This window comes from Otolemur garnettii, unplaced genomic scaffold, assembly GCF_000181295.1.
Source record: "Otolemur garnettii isolate 467f Iridium unplaced genomic scaffold, OtoGar3 scaffold00075, whole genome shotgun sequence".
In the NCBI taxonomy this organism is placed as follows: Eukaryota; Metazoa; Chordata; class Mammalia; order Primates; family Galagidae; genus Otolemur; species Otolemur garnettii.
In genome coordinates, this window is record NW_003852470.1 from 2,871,730 (window position 1) to 2,877,306 (window position 5,577).

Below are 5,577 nucleotides of genomic sequence, written 5' to 3' on the forward strand. Positions count from 1 at the left end.
ACATGTACACATGCAGATACATGCACAGATGTGTACACATGCAGATACCTGCACAGACGTGTACAGATGCAGATACATGCACAGATGTGTAGACATACAGATATACGCACAGATGTATATACATGCAGATACATGCACAGACATGTACACTTGCAGATAACATGCATAGACATGTACACACATAGGCATGTATGCATACATGTACATGCACAGATGTGTGTACAGATGTGTACATGTGTGGGTACATGCACAGACATGTGCATCAAGAAGATGCTTCCAAAAGATCTGACCTGGACCTCTTGCTTCCAAAACAAGCACCCAGTCCCCAGAGTTGATCTGGTGAGCCCCAGAGAGGGCAAACAGAGGCTGAGTCTAATCCAGCTCTCCCATGCACAAGGAGAACACAAGAAAGCACTTCTAGCTCTCTGGGCCCCACCCAGTGTGAGGAACTGGACACCCACCAAGTATGGGTTCAGTGAGAGTGGGGCCCCATCCCACACCCATCCACAACACACCTTAGTCAAGTGTTTGCTTTCTCTAGAAGACAGCCTCAGATAATTATGCTTCAAGGGGGACAGGAACAACACTTGCTTACTGAGACAGACCGTGCGACGGTCCGTTATTTCACTCCCAAGACACACAGTTGATAGCGTCCTCTCAGCGTCACTGTGCAGGTTTCGACTGGCTGGACACATCAGCACTGCTGGGAGGGCTTCATTTGTTTCCATCCATGAGGATTTTACATTGCTTGACTTTTATGTATCTCAAAACTTTTCAAATGACCCACACTTGCTGGTCAGTGGCTGCAGAAATTAGCTGTTATTACCCCTAAAATGTCACACAAAGCACACAGAACACTAGTAGTTTGAAGTAATTTGAATTCCTTAAAAAGAAACCATTTTCAAAACTCAGTTTTCAAAACACCAAATTTGAGGTCCTGGTGAGCACTGTCCCAGCTGCCGAGAGCTGGGGAAGGGCCCTGCTGTGGTGTTGGTGGTGGTGTGCATGGGGACCCGTGCATGGGGACCCACACACGGGGACGCTCTCTTTGGAGAGCATTTTGGCTCAAGAATCTTAAGTGTACCTGGCCTCTGACCCAACAACTTCAGCTCTGCCAGTATCTCAGAAACAGCCTCCAAGCACCAGGAAGTAGGCCCATCCTGCTGACTGCTCTGGCTTGAAATAGCAAGTGGCCAGACAGTGTCACTGGGGGACAGTGCCGCTGGGGGATGGGTTAAACAGACTGCAGTGCAGCCGCTCACTGTGGGTCCAAGCAGCTGTTACTGGAAGGGGCGGATCTCCCGCTGCCAATGTGGACCCATCTGCAAGGTACGCTGGGTGGACAGAAACACCAGCAGCAGGATAGGACTCATGTACTCGCGTTCTCATTATCTCATGCACACGGGTGCGTTTATGGCCCTTGATGTGCTGCCACTTAGGGGAATGGAGCCCAAGGAGCCAGTGATTGCAGTTGCCTCTGGGTGAAAGGCCAACAAACCCCAATTTGCACTCTCTTTCCTCCTCCCCTCAGCACCCCCTTCAGCACTCAGGCCTTGCGGGAAAGGGCTGTTAAACAAACATATTCTTGGAGAGGGGGGATTAGCCCAGAGTTACAGCAGACCTTTGTAAAACGCATTCCTATCCTAGGTTCCCCTGGTAACTAACCAACCCCCAACCCTGTAAATCTAACCTTGCAAAGATTTCACCTACCTCCCTCCCCCCAACAGAAAAAAGGTATAAAAATTCTCTTCCTTTGTTATAGCGGGCCGAGAATTTGGGGTGTGAACCCATCAGCTAGCCAATAAAGGACCCCATACCTAATTTGAACTCAGTGTGCTGGCATTTTCTCTGTAATTCTACTCATGCTGGGTACAACACAGGGTGGGGCAGGGAGGTGCTAGGAGGCTGCAGTGGAAGGGGGCTTCATTCTCCACTCCTAAATTCTATTGACTGACCTGTTTACCAATCTGGCAAAAATAAATAATTAAATGATCCATGTGTTTTAGCAAATATTACTGAACACTTGTAAATGTGCAAAGTCGTGAACCTGATAAGCCAGGGTAGGCGCACAGCATGCCATGTGGGTGAGCAAAGCGTCCTCCCCACAGGTTGTGTTTACTGTTGCTGGGAGAGATGGAGGGGTCAAAAAGATTCACTTCCCCTCCAGGATAGATTGGGGTGCCGGGCTCCCTGCCCGACGCACCTGAAGCCCTCCCACCTCCAGAGGAATGACAGTGGTGCCCAACCTTTCAGAACCAAGAGCCTGTGTTCTATGTGTGATAATATTGGAGTCTTGAAGTTTGCAGAACCTTGTTGCTGTACCAATACAGTCAGCTTCCCCCACCAGCCCCAGGGGCACAGGCCAGCTGAAGGGTGTGGACCTGTCAACTTAGAAAATCCTGATATCAGGGGTGAGCCGGGAGAAGGGAGGAGAAGGGGAGAGGACTGTTGGTGGGAGGAGGGCAACTGGTGGGATCTCACCTAATGTGCACAGCTCAGGGGTGTCAGCGCACCCCCTGAGTGAAGGGCTCTCCTACTTGAACTTGACTTTGAAAGTGAGAACAACATAACTTAAACATTTTCACCCTCATATTAATTTGAAATAAAAAAATAAAAATAAAAGAATCACAGAAATGCAAATTAAAATCCCAAAGAGATACCATCTTACTCCAGTTTAAACAGCCATTAATAAAATCATAGAACATACACTAAAAAGGAAACAGTTATAGACTGTCAGTGGGAACACAATTTAGTACAACCTCTGTGGAGATCAGCATGGAGATTTCTCAAAGATCTGAAAGTCGATCGATCGTTTGATCCTGCCATCCCACCCAAAGGAAAAGACATCTTTCCATCACAAAGATGCCGCATTGCATCAGCATGTCTATCGCAACACAGTTCATAATTGCAAAGATACGAAATCAACCTAAGCATGAATCAACCCTTGAGTGGGTAGAGGAAATGCATCCTGTGCTCCTGCACACACCAGGGAGCACTGCCCAGTGATACGAAGGAAATAAAGTCATTTGCAGCAACCTGGGTAAAACTAAAGGCCATTGTCCTAAGTGAAGTTACTCAGGAACAAAAGATAAATGCTGCATGTTCCCACTTGTAAAGGGGAGCTAAATAAGGACTGCACCAGGGCCCGGGTGGGCTGTAATGGACACTGCAGACTCAGAGCAGGAGGGTGGGAGGGGCTGAGGGATAAATAATTATCTGTGGGTTTGAGGTACACTGTTCAGGTGGCTGGTAAACCAAAAACTCAGACTCCACCACTGTGTAGTATGATGAGATTAAACATGTACTCCTTAACTCTATTAAAATAATAAAATACATTTATTTATTTTTAGAATGCTTTAATATCACTTTGGCTTAGTCATCTTTATTTCTTTCTTGAAAATATCTCTAAAATTGTTTTATCCACCACAATAAATTAATAAACTTCAGAGTAAGTAGATCACATTTTTTAAAATATTTTGATGATTTTATCAGGATTGTATTAAATGTATATTTACTTAGAGAGAATTTTATACTTTTGTTGATTGACCTTCTTCTCCAAAAACAAGGTATGATTTTTCATGTATTTTTTTTCCTTTTGCATCCTAAAAGCTTTTTAGTTTTATTCACATTTATGCCTACTTCATTCCATGTTAAATATACACTATTTAAAGTATGTGATCCTTTTTGTTACTATTACAAATAGAATCTGTTTTATTTTTAATTTTTTACTGCCTTTTCCTATTATATGTTTCACCTTCCATTCTGAAAATTTATGTCATATGTTATAATATTTCCCAAAAAATAGACAGATACAGAGATAGAGAAACTATTACCTTTTTTTTTTTTTGAGACACAGACTCACTATGTCACCCTGGGTAGAGTGCCATGGCATCACAGCTCACTGCAGCCTCCAACTCTTGGGCTTAAGCGATTCTCTTTCCTCAGCCTCCCAAGTAGCTGGGACTACAGGCACCTGCCACAACATCCAGCTATTTTTTGTTGTTGCATTTGTCATTATTGTTTAGCTGACCCCAGCCAAGTTCAAACCCACCACCTTTGGTGTATGCAGCTGGCGCTGTAACCACTGTTCTGCAGGTGCCAAGCCAGAAATTATTCAATTTTTAATGTCTATTTCCATTTTCCAGATGTACTTTATAAATTCCAGTGATCTATGAATTGATCTATGTATTGCCTTTTAATTGCTTAGACTCCAAGTCACACAGCCTTTTTCACACATATAAGCTTGTCCACCAATTTAATGATAATTTCTCTGAAGTCTTTCTTCTATTGATTGTGCTACTATTTCTGCTTTCACATATCCTGCTGTTATGTATTTTTCTCTTACAACTTATTTTAATGCAAAGTACATAAACCTAAAAAACAAAAAAGAAAATCCTGCTATCTATACATTTGGAAAGGAGAACATCATTTCCTAAAGAGGGCTGCAGCTGCAGTCTGGGAAGCCCAACATTCTGCAAAGCCCAAAGGCGGGCACTTTGGGGGGCAGGGTAAGAGGCATGCTGGATGGGGTGGCCAATATACAAATTCAACAGGTTGCAGGAGGAGCTATGAGATTCAAAAGAGAGGGTGTGTGGTGTGTAGTGAGCAGACATGCTTACTATGTCCACATTCACCTGGGGCGGAGACTTCACATTCAAACGGGTCCTAATTAGTCCCTATCCATCAAAGGGGCAGGGAGGCGGCACCTCTAGCACGTTTTGTCTCTGTAATCAACCAGAAGCAGACCTGGCTGATGGTCGACTACAGGACAAAGTTACTAAAACCAGTCTCTTGTACCATTAAAGCTGCAGTTGTGGAGCAGGACGTGGGGGTCAGTGTCCGTCAGAGTTCAGTTCACTCCTTACCTGCAGAGGCGCGTGACTCAACCCATGCCCGGCATGGCCCTCAGGTCTTGTTTATAATTTAGTATCTTATTGCCACAAAAAGCCTTCTGATCTGGTTTTTTTGTTTGTTTGTTTGTTTTGAGACAGAGTGTCAAGCTGTTGCCCTGTGTAGAGTTCTATGGAGTCATAGCTGACAGCAACCTCAAACTCCTGGGCTCAAGTGATTCTCTTGCCTTGATTTTTCTATTTTTAGTAGAGACAGGGTCTGGCTCTTGCTCAGCCTGGTCTCAAACTCATGAGCACAAGCTGGCACCTGCCCTGGCCTCCCAGAGTGCTAAGATTACAGACCTGAGCCACTGTGCCCAGCCCTGATCTCTGCTTTAACAGATTCCATTCAAAAAACAAATAAAGGCGAGATCCAGATAATTTCCTTTCCCCTCATTAACCAGAAGGTGCGTTTGGGCTCTCTGAGGTGTGACATATTTAGAGGAGCATTTTTCACGTACCTTTCGCTGGGTCCAGTAACTTGTGTCTCCATCTAGTCCTGCACAGTTCAGGTCCAGTAACTTGTGTCTCCATCTAGTCCTGGACGGTTCAGGTCCGGTAACTTGTGTCTCCATCTAGTCCTGCACAGTTCAGGTCCGGTAACTTGTGTCTCCATCTAGTCCTGGACGGTTCGGGGTCCGGTAACTTGTGTCTCCATCTAGTCCTGGACGGTTCGGGGTCCGGTAAC

At 45.0% G+C, this 5,577-nt stretch overlaps 1 long non-coding RNA gene across 2 annotated transcripts in view; it reads right to left on the bottom strand.

Moving 5' to 3' along the window:
* LOC111726685 overlaps positions 1-5,567 on the bottom strand; it is a 38,502-nt gene extending 32,935 nt beyond the window's left edge. For both annotated transcript variants that reach the window (XR_002774403.1, XR_002774402.1), the window contains exon 1: positions 5,351-5,567. This is a non-coding gene — a long non-coding RNA (uncharacterized LOC111726685). The remainder of the gene's footprint in view (positions 1-5,350) is intronic.
* Positions 5,568-5,577: the final 10 nt, after the last annotated feature.